The 16,695-nt window shown below is 43.1% G+C and overlaps 2 long non-coding RNA genes across 2 annotated transcripts in view; both read right to left on the minus strand.

Moving 5' to 3' along the window:
* LOC135321558 (uncharacterized) overlaps nt 1-16,695 on the minus strand; it is a 941,446-nt gene that overhangs the window by 387,126 nt on the left and 537,625 nt on the right. The gene's annotated exons all lie outside the window — the stretch shown is intronic.
* LOC135321622 (uncharacterized) lies at nt 2,315-11,436 on the minus strand. The gene is made up of 3 exons (XR_010381494.1): nt 10,985-11,436; nt 5,708-6,277; nt 2,315-2,444 (listed from the first exon to the last, which is right to left on the minus strand). It is a non-coding gene; the product is annotated as an uncharacterized LOC135321622 (long non-coding RNA).

Below are 16,695 nucleotides of genomic sequence, written 5' to 3' on the forward strand. Positions count from 1 at the left end.
TAGCTTCACAGAGACCCTGTGAGCAGGCGCCGTCCCGTCCCCTGTTCCACAGAGGGGAAACTGAGGCTCGGCCAGCCAGCCAACTTGGCCCTGTCTGCAGGGTTATTCACTTACCCGATGCTTCTTTCCCAGGCAGGCCTGTGCCCCTTTCCTAAGAAGGGGGCCTGTGACAAGCCCGAAGTCCTGGGTCCCACCTGACTGCCCTCCTGTGCTGGGTGACCTGGGCAGGTCTCTTCCCCTCCTTGGGCCTCGACTGTATGACCAGCGGCCCTTCTCCCCATCTTCCTGGGTAGTGGGACCCCAGCAGGGCCATCACTCCAGTCCTCCCAGTCCCCTGGGTGGGTGTGGGGTGAGCTCTGGCTCTCGGGGGAATTCCTTTCTGGGCGAGGCGATGGCTCATGTGCGCTCACCACTTTTTACGGGGTCACATCCTGCTATTTCGGTCTGGAATGGGACTTATCTACCATGGAGCCTGAAACTTGGTTTTCCACATTTTTCTAAATTGGCCCTTGTGCAGAAGAGTGGCTCCCTTGGCCGGGGTGACAAACTCAGTCCTGGTGAGGAGGCCCTTCTTACTCCCCTCACCTCACTGCTGATGGTCACCCACAAACTCCAGAGCCATGCTCACCCCCTTGGATTCCCTGCTCCCCCCTCCCCATGCCAAGCCCAGCCACCTCCTCCTGCCCCAGAGACCCCTCCTCCTGAGGGAAGTTGTGGGGCCCTTAGGGTCAGGACTCCAAGCCCTGTGTCATGGCAAGGGACACCCCAGCTGATTGGTGACAGGCCTGGAAGCAAGGGTGGGGCCCTGGGCCCCAAGATGGGCTGTGTGGCCTTGGTCAGTTCACAGCCTCTCAGCCCAGCATCACAGCCTCGCACACCCCTCCAGGCCCACGTGCCTGAGATGTCAGTCACACACACAGGCTCCAGCCCCACTCCCCACCCCCATGCAGGCGCATGGAGGGCACACATGTACACACAGGGACATGTACACACATACAGGAACATACACACATGCACAGGGACGCACACACAGGCTCATCCCCCAGCCACCAGGATGCCACTTTTTCATTCTTACATGTTGCTGCTGCAATAAAATAATTAAAGCATGAATATTCAAATGGTAAATGCTAGAGAGGGTGTGGAAAACAGTGAACCCTTGTACACTATCGGTGGGAATGTAGTTTGGTACAGCAGTTATGGAAAATGGTATGGAGAGTCCTCAAAAAACTAAAAATACACTTACTATAAGATACAATAATCCCAATCCTGGGCATATATCCAAAGGAAGCATTAATACAGAACGATACCAGCACCCTAATGTTCATAGCACTATTTACAATAGCCAAGACATGGAGACAGCTTAAATGTCCAGCAACAGATGACTGGATACAGAAGCCGTGTCATGTATACAATGAAATACTACTCAGCCATAAAAAATAATATCATGCCATTTGGAGCAACATGGATGGCCCTGGAAAACATCATTCTAAGTGAAGTAAGCCAGAAAGAAAGAAAAACACCATATGACAACACTCATGTGGAATCTAAAATTAAACAGGCTTAGAAAACAAACTCATGGTTATCAGAGGGGAACAGGGTGGGAAAGGATAGACTGGGAGTTCAAGATTTGCAGACAGTGAGTGGTAAATATAAAATAAAGCAACAAGTTTATACCACACAGCACAGGGAACCATAGTCAAAATCTTGTAGTAGCTCATGGTGAGAAAGGACATTAAAATGAATATACGAATGTTATTGTATGACTGAAGCATTGAGCTGTACACCAGAAATTGACACAAAATTGTAAACTGACTATAATTCCATAAAATAAAAATTTAAAAATCTGAATATTTAAAACGACCCTTGAGAGAAATGGCCCCATCTCACCAAAGGAAGGAAAACGCTGAGACACTATGGGGAGGAGGAGGGGAGATGGCGCTGAGAGGCCGGGAGAGCGGGAGGGCAGATATAGAGGGGCACCAGGCAGGGGGCAAACGTGGAGAAGCGGGGATAGATGCTCTACCCCAAGGAACGCTTGCCAGCCAGATGTATGACAGGGCCATATGGCATTTGGACAGGCCAGGGTGGAGCAGGGCTGAAAATGGGCCACAGGCTGACCTGGGCATCTTTCAAGCTTCCAGCTGAGCTGGGAAAGGAGGGAAAAGTGTGACCCAGCCTCCCCTAGCCTCAAAGCAGGAGTCTTCGAACAAAACCTCGGACCATGGCTGTATAGAAAACGGAGCAAAACAAACATCCAATTTCTGTGAATTATATGTGGAAAGTGTTGATTTACCGATGCCCAGTAGGCAGAGAATCAGTGCAAACTGCTCTCACTCGCTCCCATACACACAGCATTGTAAACATCCACTCACCCAGCCCTTGGCACAGGACACTTGACGAAGAGTGGTCTGTTATTCCAAAGACAGGATGAGGCCTCAGAAAACCTGGAAGAAGGAGAAGGCAAAGTAGAGAATGGAAACCAGTGCAAGATCTGTCCTCTGGTAATGGAGCATCAAAGGTGAAACACTGTTTATCTTGGAAGCACACTCTCAAGAAGGCAGCAAGCATGGGAATGAAGGTGATGTGCTGAGTGTTAGAAGAGTGCACAGCAGATGCTTGGCTGACAGAAATCAAAAAATTAGCACAAAATATCCCCACAATTGAATCTGAGACCAAGATCCGAGCTGCAAAATCTGAGCTAGCAGAGGTAGCGGAAAAAAAGGGATAGGGCTACGGATGATGGCCCACGCAGAACTCAGGGATCTAGAGTGCGTTGTGGGTATTGGTGGGTACATTCAAGAGAGCAAATAGAACTGTGACCTCAGTGAGACAGCAACCGCACTGGCGCGTGAGGTTGAGTTTATCGATATGTCCTATGGCCACATCCACTGCATCTGCAGGACCAGGGACCAATTTGATATTTTGCCAATACAGAACGTGTGGGGATCAATTAGAGATATCATGCATCTGGTCTTAGGGTTCCAGGGGACGTTGGGTTTGAAATCAGTATTAAAAGATTTAGGATCTGCTATATTCGTAACCTAGACTTGGATAACGATCTGGTTTGAGGCAGAGGATACGGAACAGCTCTATGTTTGCTTTCGTGAACCCATGACTCAAGGATGAGAGAACAAGGAAGAGTGGTCAAAGTCCACAGCATGAGAAGATGAAGCATTTCTTACGGCATTATCTCCCAAATGCAGATGCTAAATTTTGGACGACACTGACAGGGTACTGCACCGAGGACACATAGGTCGGTCTTCGGGATCATCCCAGCAGGCCCTGAAGTATGACATCCATACATATGCTTCCACTGGTGTTTCTGTAGACAGAGAAGCTCTGGGAAGAACTGGTAACATTGGGACATTCCCATGGCAGTAGAAAGTACAAGCGCACTCTCTGTAGGCACTTTTGGAGACACTCCAAAATGACATACAGAGGAATGCAGACCTGAAAACATATAGAAGCTTCATTTCCAGTAGAGGAAGTGCCTTGTGCCCTTTCAGAACTGTGAGATTAGCATAATAAAAATGAGGTTCTACTAACTGAAATAGTATGGTGTGTTCATCACAACAAAGGGAACACCAGCAATTGAAGATATACCAGACAACACACACAGGAAAAGGGCATGGCATCAAGGTCTAGGGAAAATTGTCCTCTCAGAAATGCCATGGAATTGCTTACACCAAATACTCTAAAGTTTTCATAAATCCTATCCCTATAAGTCTATACTACATACCTGCTAGTACTTGAAGAGTAGAGAAAAAGAAGTATAGAAAAAAACAACAGGAAGTGCCATTTTCTGTTCCAAAGTGATTGAAGGACCAAAAAATAAGCTTTCAAACAACTAGACGGCAAAACGCTACCAGAGAAAGCACTGAAAATGGAAGTGAGGAAAACACTGATGAACAGCAGGGCCTCTGAATAACAAAAGGCAGAATACCAGAAAAGGGGAAGAGAAAGTCTAAAGAAGAACCCAATAATGACAGAAAACTCAATGGGTGAGATAATAACTTGGCTAAAGTCAGTCCTAAGCAGACTACAAAATGCAGAGGGACTCGTGAATAACTGTGATGACAGGGGAACAGAAACCAATCTATCAGAAGAAGACACAGAAAAGCAAGTGCAAACCAATGCAAACATCGCTGTTGAATCATGGGTTAAGACAAAGCAGGAAAGAATAGGACTCATAGAATTCCCAAATGGAAAAGCAAGAGAAAAAATAAAAATTCTGAAAAGGAATTTGTACAAAAATCAGAATGAAACTTGCTGAAAGCCAAGAAAGGATCATCTATACGAATTCAGGAAGTACACAGCGTCCAAATGATGTGGAATACCTATAGACCAACAAGGAGCTGTAGAATTCAAATAAACAAATTTCATGATCATCCCAGTGATGTAAAATGCACCTCGAGGAAAGCAAATTAGTCACAACAGAACCTCCAGAGGGGTTTCAGCTGATATCTCGGCAGAAATTTTGCTGCACGGGGAGAAGTGCGAGGACATAGACCATATCCTGAATGAGAAAAAGCTGCAATCTAGGGTAGCCTATGCCAAATGACCGCCGTTTATAACAACGGCAGAGCTAGGGAATTTCACTGACAGGCAAACCTTAAAAGAATTCAGCAGTTTGAGACTGATCCTAAAACAAAAATTGAGAATCCTTCCCCGAGTAGCAAAGTAGCATGATGAAATGGAAATAACAAAACCATTATTGCAAATGAAAGAAGAGCCTGAGTTGCAAAGAAGTAAGAAGAAGAAGGCAAGGAGGACATCAAAATCCTAAAGATGGGAGAGGGTAGCAGGAAATCATAGGTGATTTTAAGCACTATCTTAAGTGAATCAGCTTACATGACTGTCTGTCTGAAGCAAAAGGAGAGATGCATGGCCTAATGTGTTTGCAAAATAAACAAACAATCAGAGAAACAAACAAACACCAAAATGTTACAGTTGGCTGACATATACCAACCAACCATGATTATTAAAAACAAAATACTCAAAGTGATGTCAAGGATCATTCAGCACGCAATGAACCAGTATCGCGGCTAGCATGTACTCAAAACACTTGTATTCAGAACACAGACGCGTGCATTAGTATTCATAGATACTGATCCAGAAGTGCATATCTTGACCCAAACCAAATGACGGTTTTCAACAACAGTGGGTCATAGAAAGGGATATACACTTTCAAGAATTCCAACAGGATGAATGACTGCCATATTCTAACCTAGGTAGAGAAGAAATGGCATAAGCTTATAGCAAAGACAAGTAGCTCTGCAAAACTGTACTAAGAGCAAAAGAGACATACAGGAAAGTGCACGTTGGGATTGGTTTCATTTCTAGGAATTTCAGCCCCCATGAAAAAAACGGATCCATGTTCTGAGAGTGTGGGTGTTTCAGCAGAAAGCAACAGACGGATATGTATTCTGGGTGAATGGATATTACACAAGCATGAGTTTCCTGGAGTGGGTCTCTTTGTACTGTGAACTGTTAGAAAGTTTATAGAGCTGTTAATCGATAAACTGAACATGGACACACTTCCCTCCGTTTTTACTGTGTATACAGATCTGAACAAAAGGAAAGAGGGAAGAGAAAAGACCATGGGACCCTTGTTGATATAATCACATTTCACTAAGGAACCTCTCGTCTAATGCAGCCTCTCCCCCAACACTGACTTAATGCATCAACCACTGTGAATCTCACTTACCGGTTGGATTCCAGGTAGAATGTTGGTGTGTACCATGAGGCTTGTTGCGGCTGGTGGATCCAATGTAACTGGGCAGAATTCTGTTGGTGGATCTGTGTGATGGAGGGGCTGCCGCCCTATGTGGAGATTGGCTTAAGTCTTTGGTTCGGGAAGCTGTGTAAGTTGGAGATGCTGTTGCTGCCCAAAGACCTGAGTTCACGGGTCAGTTTCCAGAATCTGACAGGGCATACAGTGGAAGAACTACCTGTCATCAGATTAATGCTGAGGCTCCGAGGTACGTTCAGACTTGCCCATTCTTGTTGACGTCGACTTTATGGGAGACAAGAAGAGAAGTTGGAAGAAAAGCTGGCTGCATGGATTGAGGAGATGTGCGAACACATTGATGAGAGTTGTTCTGCTACAGTGAAGAATATAGTCATGGAGACATCTCTAGAGTATACCAGGGTCGAAAGAAATTCATGAGAGCTAATGAACCACGCTGATACTGGCAGAAACATACTGAGTGTGAACTTGTACTTGAGAAATTTACTCGATTCTCTGCTCCAAGAACGGGTCCATGATTACTGATGTCTAAAAGAGAAGAGATGGCAGAGATGATAAAAGCGCTCATGTTATTGGAAAAGTTCATGAGAATCCACACATCCCAAGGGGCAGTTATGAATCATTCATACCAAAATGCACCAAGCCCAAGTAAGCCGATTCCCAGGTTTGTGCCTAGCTATCAATCACATGCTCTTCCCTCCACTCCACTCAGACATCCATTTCAAAGGATCAGAACCTGAGCTGCAATGAATCCAGTATTAGGAGAGCAATCCCCTCCTAGAATCAGAGTACCTCCTCTTTCACACTCGGTAAACAGTGAACTCCTTAAAGGTCAAATACTCTCGACTAAAATAGATAAGAAATGAACACTTAGCTCACACAAAGGAATGATGACCTTGCCGTAGATTCAGGAAATGCTGGGATTATGTATTCTCTGGGCTGAAAGGAGTGTGTTAAGTGAGTGGAATATTTGACTGAACTTGAACATGTATTAGGCCTCAGTTTTTCAAGACAGTACAGGAAAATATTAGAAGTCAGATAGTGAACTGAACTGTAAAATTCGCCAAACACATTAAAGACACATGTTATGTGGACCGTCTTTCACTTCCGTCAAGCCCCGGGTGCACTATATCTTGGATGTGCAGACTTGGTTGTGTTAAATTGCTTTATCCAACATGATCAGATGATTAAGCATTCTCAGCACTGATAGAAGAACACCTGGTTCTCTATAGCATAGCATAGCTACAGCAGGGTTCTCAAAGTTAAATGCCTCTAGGTGCTTTTGGAATCAAGCCTAAATATATATATTCTGTGCAGATTTTCTTGTATATTCCTAGAGAGGAATGTTACCCCTTGAAATGCTAACATTGCCTAGTATGTGTCATTGGGAGTAAAGGGCAGCAGGTGCACAAGGGAAACACAGGTTGGGGGTTATTTCATAGTTCCAATAGGTATTTAATGGTTCCTATTGTTGTTGGATTCTTAAAGAGAAAAGAGTTGGCATGTCCCCTTCAAACTTTTGGACTGCTATTTTACATTGAGTCTGCCTGGTTTTTCCTTAGAGCTGACAAAATGTTACAAAAATTGAAAAGTCTGGCTTCTAGGTTGATGAGGTAATTTTCAAAAAATAACTTCACTTTCATATAAATCCCAAAACACGTAAATTAATACTATTAACCTTCTTAAAGACTGCAACTGCCTTGTCAACATAATGTCAAAGCTGGAGTCATCGGACAATCCCTACGACCATGGCTGTAAAGAAAACGGAGCTAAACAAATACCCAATTCCTGTGAATTATTTGTGAAAAGTGTTGATATATCGATGTCCAGTAGGCAGAGAACCAGTGCAAACTGCTCTCACTAGCTCCCATACACAAAACTTTGTAAACATACACTCACCCAGGCCTTGGCATAGGACAATTGCCTAAGAGTGGTCTGTTAATTCCAAAGACAGGATGAGGCCTCAAAAAAAAGGAAGCAGGAAATGGCAAATTTGAGAATGGAAACCAGTGCAGGATCTGAACTCTGGTAATGGAGCATCAAAGGTGAAACTCTGTTTTCCTTGGAAGCACACTCTCAAGCGGGCAGCAGGCACGGGATTGAAGGTGATGCACTGAGTATTAGCAGAGTGCACAGAAGATGCCTGGCTGACAGAACTCAAAGAAATCAGCTCAAAATATCCCCACAATTGAATCTGAGACCAACATCCGAGCTGCCAAATCTGACCTAGCAGAGGCAGCGGTAAAAGAGGGATAGGGCTACGGATGATGGCACACGCAGAACTCATGGATTTAGAGTGCGTTGTGGGTATTGGTGGGTACTTTCAAGAGAGCAAACATAACTGTGATCTCAGTGAGACAGAAACCGCACTGGCGGGTGAGTTTGAGTTTATCGATATATCCTATGGCCACATCCACTGTATCTGCAGGACCAGGGTCCAATTTGACATTTTGCCAATAGAGAACGTGTGGGGCTCAATCAGAGGAATCATGCATCTGGACTGAGAGTTCCAGGGGGCGTTGGGTATGAAATCAGTATTAAAAGATTTAGGATCTGCTAAATTCATAACCTGGATTGGGAATACAATCTGGTTTGAGGCAGAGGATGCGGAACAGCTCTGTGGTTGCCTTCGTGAACCCATGACTCAAGAATGAGAGAACAAGGAAGAGTGGTCAAAGTCCACAGAATGAGAAGATGAAGCATTACTTACAGCATTATCACCCAAATGCGGAAGCTACATTTTGGACGGCACTGACAGAGTACTGCACCGAGGACATATAGGTCGGTCTGTGGGATCATCCCAGCAGGCCCTGAAGTGTGACATCCATACATATGCTTCCACTGGTGTTTCTGTAGACAGAGAAGCTCTGGGAAGAACTGGTAACATTGGGACACTCCCATGGCATTAGAAAGTACAAGTGCACTCTCTGTTGGCTCTTTTGGAGATATTTCAAAATGACATACAGAAGAATTCAGAGCTGAAAACTTATAGAAGCTTCATTTCCACTAGAGGAATTTCACTGTGCCCTTTCAGAATTGTGAGATTAGTGTAATAAAAATGAGGTTCTACTAACTGAAAGAGTATGGTGTATTCATCACAACAAAGGCAACACCAGGATTTAGAGATATACCAGACAACACACACAGGAACAGGGCAGGGATTCAAGGTCTAGGGAAAATTGTCCTCACAGAAATACCATGGATTTGCATACACCAAAGAGTCTAAAGTTTGCACTTAACCAAGCCCTATAAGTCTATAATAGATACATGAAGTTACTTGAAATGTAGAGTAAAACAAGTATAGTAAAATAAACAGGATGTACCATTTTCAGTTTCAAAGGGATTGAAGGCCCAAAAAATAAGCTTTCACACAACTAGACAGCAAAACGTTTCCAGAGCATGCTCTGAAAATAGAGGTGAGGAAAACACTGATGAACAACATTGCCTCAGAATCACAAAAGGCAGAATACCAGAAAAGGGGAAGAGAAAGTCTAAAGAAGAAAATAATAAAAAAGAAAAGGCAATGGATGCGATAAAAACTGGGCTAAGGTCAATCCTAAGCAGACTACATAATGCAGAGAGACTCGTGAATGACTGTGAGGACAGGGGAACAGAAATCCCTCGACCAGAAGAAGGAACAGAACAGCAAGTGCAAACCAAACCTAACATCACTGTTGAATCCTAGGTTAAGAGAAACAGGATTAGAATAGGACTCATAGGATTCCCAAATGGAAAAGCAAGTGATAAAATAAAAAATTCTGAAAAGGAATATGTAGAAAAATCAGAATGAAATTTGCTGAAAGCCAAGAAATTATCATCTATACGAATTCAGGAAGTAAACAGCGTCCAAAAGAGGTGGAATACCAATAGACCAATAAGCAGCTGTAAAATTCAAATAAAAAAAGTTCATGATCATCCCAGTGATGTAAAATGCACCTCGAGGAAAGCAACTTAGTCACAACAGAACCTCAAGAGGGGTTTCAGCTGATATCACGGCAGAAATTTTGCAGCACTGGGAGGAGTGCCAGGACATAGACCATATCCTGAATGAGAAAAAGCTGCAATCTAGGGTAGCCTATGCCAAATGACCGCCGTTTATTACAACGGCAGAACTAGGGAATTTCACTGACCAGCAAAGCTGAAAAGAATTCAGCAGTTTGTGACTGATCCTAAAACAAAAATTGAGAATCCTATCCTGAGTAGAAAAGTAGCAAGATGAAATTGAAATATCGAAACCATTATTGCAAATGCAAGAAGAGCCTGAGTTGCAAAGCAGTAAGAAGAAGAAGGCAAGGAGGACATCAAAATCCTAAAGATGGGAGAAGGTAGCAAGAAATCATAGGTGATTTTAAGCACTATCTTAAGTGAATCATCTTAAATGACTGTCTGTCTGAAGCAAAAGGAGAGATGCATGGCCTAATGTGTTTGCAAAACATACAAACAATCAGACAAACAAACAAAAACCAAAAGGTTACAGTTGGCTGACATATACCAAATAACCATGGATATTGAAAACAATATACTCAAAGTGATGTCAACGATCATTCAGCACGCATCGACCCAGTATCGCGGCTAGCATGTACTCAAAATATTTGTATTCAGAAAACAGACGCGTGCATTACTATTCATAGATACTGATCCAGAAGTGCATATCGTGACCCAACACAAATGACGGTTTTGAATAAGTGTGGGTCATAGAACGGGATATAGTATTATAAGTCTTCCAACAGGATGAATGAATGACATATTCTACGCTTCATAGGGAAGAAATGGCATAAGCCTTTAACAAAGATAAGTAGCTCTGCGAAATTGTACTAAGTGCAAAAGAGACAGACAGGAAAGTGCACGTTGGGATTGGTTAAAATTCTAGGAATTTCAGCCCCCATGAAACAAATGGATCCATGTTCTGAGAGTGTGGGTGTTTCAGCAGAAAGCAACAGACGGATATGTAATCTGGGTGAATGGATATTACACAAACATGAGTTTCCTTGAGTGGGTCTCTGTGTACTGTGAACCGTTAGAAAGTTTAAAGAGGTGTGAATCCATAAACTGAACATGGACACACTTCCCTCCGTTTGTACTGTGTATACAGATCTGAACAAAAGGAAACAGGGAAGAGAAAAGGACCATGGGACCCTTCTGGATAGAATCACATTTCCCTTAGGAAACTCTCGTCTAATGCAGCATCACCCCCAACACGGACTTGATGCATCAAACCCTGGGGATGGCAGTTACCTGTTGGATTCCAGGTGGAATGTTGGTGTGAACCACGAGGCTTATTGCGGCTGGTGGATCCAAGGAAACTGGGCAGAATTCTGTGGGTGGATCAGTTTGATGGTGGGTCTGCTGCCCTATGTGGAGATTGGCTTAGGTCTTTTGTTCGGGTAGCTGAGTAATTTCGAGATACTGCTGCTGCCCAAATACCTGAGTTCACGGGTCAGTTTCCAGAAACTGAAAGGGCAGAAAGTGGAAGAACTGCCTGTCATCAGCTTACTGTTGAGGCTCCGAGGTGTTTTCAGAATTGCCCAGTCCTGTTGATGTCGACTTTATGGGAGACACGAAGAGAAGCTGGCAGAAAAAATGGCTGCATGGATTGAGGAGATGTGCGAACACATTGATGAGAGTTCTTCTGCTACAGTGGAGAATATCTGCATGCAGACATCTCTAGAGCATACCAGGCTCGAAAGACCTTCATGAGAGCTACTGAACCTCTGTGATACTGGCAGAACCATTCGGAGTGTCAACGTGCACTTGAGAAAGTCACTCAATTCTCTGCTCCAAGAACGGGTCCAAGATTCCTGACGTCTAAAAGAGAAGAGATGGCAGAGATGATAAAAGCGCTCATGTTATTGGAAGAGGTCTTGAGAATCCACACATCCCAAGGGGCATTTACGAATCATTCAGACCGAAATGCACCTAGCCCAGGTAAGCATATTCCCACGTTTGTACCTAGCTATCAATCACATGCTCTTCCCTCCACTGCACTCAGGCATCCATTTCAAAGTATCAGAACCTGAGCTGCAATGAATCCAGTAGGAGGAGAGCAAGCCCCTACTAGAATCAGAGTTCCTCCTCCTTCACACTCGGTGAACAACAAGGAATTCATTAAAGGTCAAATACTCTCGACTAAAATAGATAGGAATTGAATACTTAGCTCACACAGTGAAATGATTACCTTCCCCTAGATCCAGCCAATCCTGGGTTTATGTATTCTTAGGGCTGAAAGGAGTGTAGGAAGTTTGAGGAATCTTTGACTGAACTTGTATATGTATTAGGCCTCAGTTTCTCAAGACAGTACATGAAAATATTAGAAGTCAGATAGTGAACTGAACTGTAAAATCGCCAAACACATTAAAGACACAAGTTTTGTGGACCGTCTTTCCTTCCTTCAAGCCCCGTGTTCAATATAACTTGGAGGTGCAGACATGGTTGTGTTAAATTGCTTTACCCAACATGATCGGATGATTAAGCCTTCTCAGCACTGATAGAAGAACACCTGGTTCTCAATAGCCTAGCATAGCTGCAGCAGGTTTCTCATAGTTAAATGCCTCTAGGTGCTTTTGGAATCAAGCCTAAATTTGTATATTCTATTTAGATATTCTTGTATAATCCTAGAGAATAATGTTACCCCTTGAAATGCCAACATTGCCTAGTATGTGTCATTGGGAATAAAGGGAACCACATGCACAAGGGAAACCCAGGTTGGGGGTTATTTCATGGTTCCAATAGTTATTTCATTGTTCCTTTTGTTGTTGGAGGCTTCAAGAGAAAAGTGTTGGCATGTCCCCTTCAAACTTTTGGACTGCTATTTTACATTGAATCTGTCTGTTTTTCCCTTAAAGCTGACAAAATGTAACAGATATTGTCAAGTCTGGCTTCTACGTTGATTTGGTAATTTTCAAAAACTAACTTCAATTTCATATAAATCCCAAAACACATAAATCGATACTATTAATCTCCTTAAAGCCTGCAACTGCCTTATCAACATAATGTCAATGCTGATGTCTTCGGACAAACTTTCCGACCATGGCTGTAAAGAAAACGAAGCAATACAAATATCCAATTTCTGTGAATTATTTGTGAAAGTGTTGATTTATTTATGCCCAGTAGGAAGAGAACAAGTGCAAACTGCTCTCACTAGCTACCATACACAAAATATTGTAAAAACAAACTCACCTAGCCCTTGGCACAGGACACTTGACTAAGAGTGGTCTGTTAATTCCAAAGACAGGATGAGGCCTCAGAAAAACCGGAAGCAGGAAAAGGCAAAGTAGAGAATGGAAACCAGTGCAGGATCTGACCTCTGGTAATGGAGCATCAAAGGTGAAACTCTGTTTCCCTTGGAAGCACACTCTCAAGCGGGCAGCAGACACGGGTTTCAAGGTGATGCGCTGAGTGTTAGAAGAGTGCACAGCAGATGCTTGGCTGACAGAACTCAAAGAAATCAGCTCAAAATATCCCCACAATTGAATCTGAGACCAAGATCCGAGCTGCCAAATCTGATCTAGCAAAGAAGGCGGAAAAAGTGGGAAAGGGCTACGGATGATGGCCCTCGCAGAACTTAGGGATCTAGAGCGCATTGTGGGTTTTGGTGGGTACTTTCAAGAGAGCAAAGAGAACTGTGACCTCAGGGAGACAGCAACAGCACTGGCGCGTTAGGTTGAGTTTATCGATATATCCTATGGCCACATCCACTGCATCTGCAGGACCAGAGTCCAATTTGATATTTTGCCAATAGAGCACATGTGGGGCTCAATCAGAGGTATCATTCATCTAGACTGAGTGTTCCAGGGGGTATTGGGTTTGAAATCTGTATTAGAAGATTTATAATCGGATATATTCAAAATCTGGATTGGGATTACAGTCTGGATTGAGGCAGAGGATGTGGAACAGTTCTGCGTTTGCCTTCGTGAACCCATTAATCAAGAATGAGGGAACCAAGAAGAGTGGTCAAAGTCCACAGCATGAGAAGATGAAGCATTTCTTACAGCATTATCACCCAAATGCAGATACTAAATTTTGGACGGCACTGACAGGGTACTGCACCGACGAAACATAGGTCGGTTTTCGGGATCATCCCAGCAGGCCCTGAAGTATGACATTATTACATATGCTTCAACTGGTGTTTCTGTAGACAGAGAAGCTCTGGGAAGAACTGGTAACTTTGGGACATTCCCATGGCAGTAGAAAGTACAAGCGCACTCTATGTTGGCTGTTTTGGAGACATTTCAAAATGTCATACAGAAGAATGCAGAGCTGAAAACCTATAGAAGCTTCATTTCCACTAGAGGAAGTGCCCTGTGCCCTTTCAGAATTGTGAGATTAGTGTAATAAAAATGAGGTTCTACTAACTGAAACAGTATGGTGTGTTCATCACAACAAAGGCAACACCAGGATTTAGAGATATACCAGACAACACACACAGGAACAGGGCATGGCATCAAGGTATAGGGAAAATTGTCTTCACAAAAATAACTTGGAATTGCGTACACCAAAGAGTCTAAAGTTTGCACTTAACAAAGCCCTATAAGTATATATTAAATACATGATAGTACCTGAACTGTAGAGTAAAAGAAGTACAGTAAAAGAAACAGGAAGTACCATTTTCAGTTCCAAAGAGATTGAAGGCCCAAAAAATAAGCTTTCAAACAACTTGACGGCAAAATGTTACCACAGCAAGCTCTGAAAATGGAGATGAGGAAAACAATGATGAACCAGAGTGCCTCAGAATCACATAAGGCAGAATACCAGAAAAGGGGAAGAGAAACTCTAAAGAAGAACCCAATAGTATCAGAAAACTCAATGCATGAGATAAAAACTGGGCTAAAGTCAATCCTAAGCAGACTACATAATGCAGAGGGACTCGTGAATGACTGTGAGGACAGGGGAACAGAAATCCCTCCATCAGAAGAAGACACAGAAAAGCAAGTGCAAACCAACGTTAACATCACTGTTGAATCCTTCGTTAAGAAAAAGCAGGTAAGAATAGGAATCATAGGATTCCCAAATGGAAAAGCAAGAGATAAAATAATAAATTCTGAAAAGGAATTTGTAGAAAAATCAGAACAAAACTTGCTGAGAGCCAAGAAAGTATCATCTATACGAATTCAGGAAGTACACAGCGTCCAAAATCGGTGGAATACCAATAGACCAACAAGCAGCTGTAGAATTCAAATAAACAAATTTCATGAACATCCCAGTGATGTAAAATGCACCTTGAGGAAAGAAATTTAGTCACAACAGAACCTCCAGAGGTGTTTCAGCAGATATCTCGGCAGAAATTTTGCAGCACGAGGAGGAGTACCAGGACATAGACCATAACCTGAATGAGAAAAAGCTGCAATCTAGGGTAGCCTATGCCAAATGACCGCCGTTTATAACAACGGCAGAGACAGGGAAATTCACTGACTGGCAAACCTGAAAAGAATTCAGCAGTTTGAGACTGATCCTAAAACAAAAATTGAGAATCCTACCCTGAGAAGAAAAGTAGCAAGATGAAATGGAAATAACAAAACCATTATTGCAAATGCAAGAAGAGCCTGATTTGCAAAGAAGTAAGAAGAAGAAGGTAAGGAGGACATCAAAATCCTAATGAAGGGAGAGGGTAGCTGGAAATCATAGGTGATTTTAAGCACTATCTTATGTGAATCAGCTTACATGACTGTCTGCTTGAAGCAAAAGTATTGATGCATGGCCTAATGTGTTTGCAAAACAATCAGACAAACAAACAAACACCAAAAGGTTACAGTTGGCTGACATATACCAAAAAACCATGATTATTCCAGACAAAATACTCAAAGTGATGTCAAGGATCATTCAGCACGCATCGACCCAGTATCGCTTTTAGCATGTACCCAACACACTTGTATTCAGAAAACAGACGCGTGAATTAATATTCATAGATACTGATCCAGAAGTACATATCATGAGCCAACCCTAATGACGGTTTTGAAAAAGTGTGGGTCATAGAAAGGGATATAGAATTACAAGTCTTCCAACAGGATGAACGAATGCCTAATTCTACCCTATGTAGAGAAGAATTGGCATAAGCCTATAACAAAGACAAGTAGCTCTGCAAAACTGAACTAAGTGCAAAAGAGACAGACAGGAAATTGCACGTTGGGTTTGGTTCCATTTCTAGGAATTTCAGCCCCATGAAACAAATGGATCCATGTTCTGAGAGTGTGGGTGTTTCAGCAGAAAGCAACAGACGGATATGTAATCTGGGTGAATGGATATTACACAAACATGAGTTTCCTTGAGTGGGTCTCTGTGTTCTGTGAACTGTTAGAAAGTTAAAATAGGTGTGAATCCATAAACTGATCATGGACACTCTTCCCTCCGTTTTACTGTGTGTACAGATCTGAACAAAAGGAAAGAGGGAAGAGAAAAGGAACATGGGACTCTTCTGGATAGAATCACATTTCCCTAAGGAAACTCTCGTCTAATGCAGCATCACCCCCAACATGGACTTGATGCATCAACCACTGGGGATGGCAGTTACCAGTTGGATTCCTGGTGGAATGTTGCTCTGTACCACGAGGCTTGTTGCGGCTGGTGGATCCAAGGAATCTGGGCAGAATTCTGTGGGTGGATCAGTTTGATGGTGGGTCTGCTGCCCTATGTGGAGATTGGCTTAGGTCTTTTGTTCGGGAAGCTGAGTAAGTTCGAGATACTGCTGCTGCCCAAAGACCTGTGTTCACGGGTCAGTTTCCAGAATCTGAAAGGGCAGACAGTGGAGGAACTGCCTGTCTTCAGCTTACTGGTGAGGCTCCGAGGAATTTTCAGACTTGCCCAGTGCTATTGACGTCGACTTTATGGGAGACACGAATATAAGCTGGCAAAAAAACTGGCTGCATGGATTGAGGAGATGTGCGAACACATTGATGAAAGTTGTTCCGCTAAAGTGGAGAATATCGGCATGGAGACATCTCTAGAGCATACCA

The sequence above is a fragment of the Camelus dromedarius genome, chromosome 6 (assembly GCF_036321535.1).
Source record: "Camelus dromedarius isolate mCamDro1 chromosome 6, mCamDro1.pat, whole genome shotgun sequence".
Classification (NCBI taxonomy): domain Eukaryota; kingdom Metazoa; phylum Chordata; class Mammalia; order Artiodactyla; family Camelidae; genus Camelus; species Camelus dromedarius.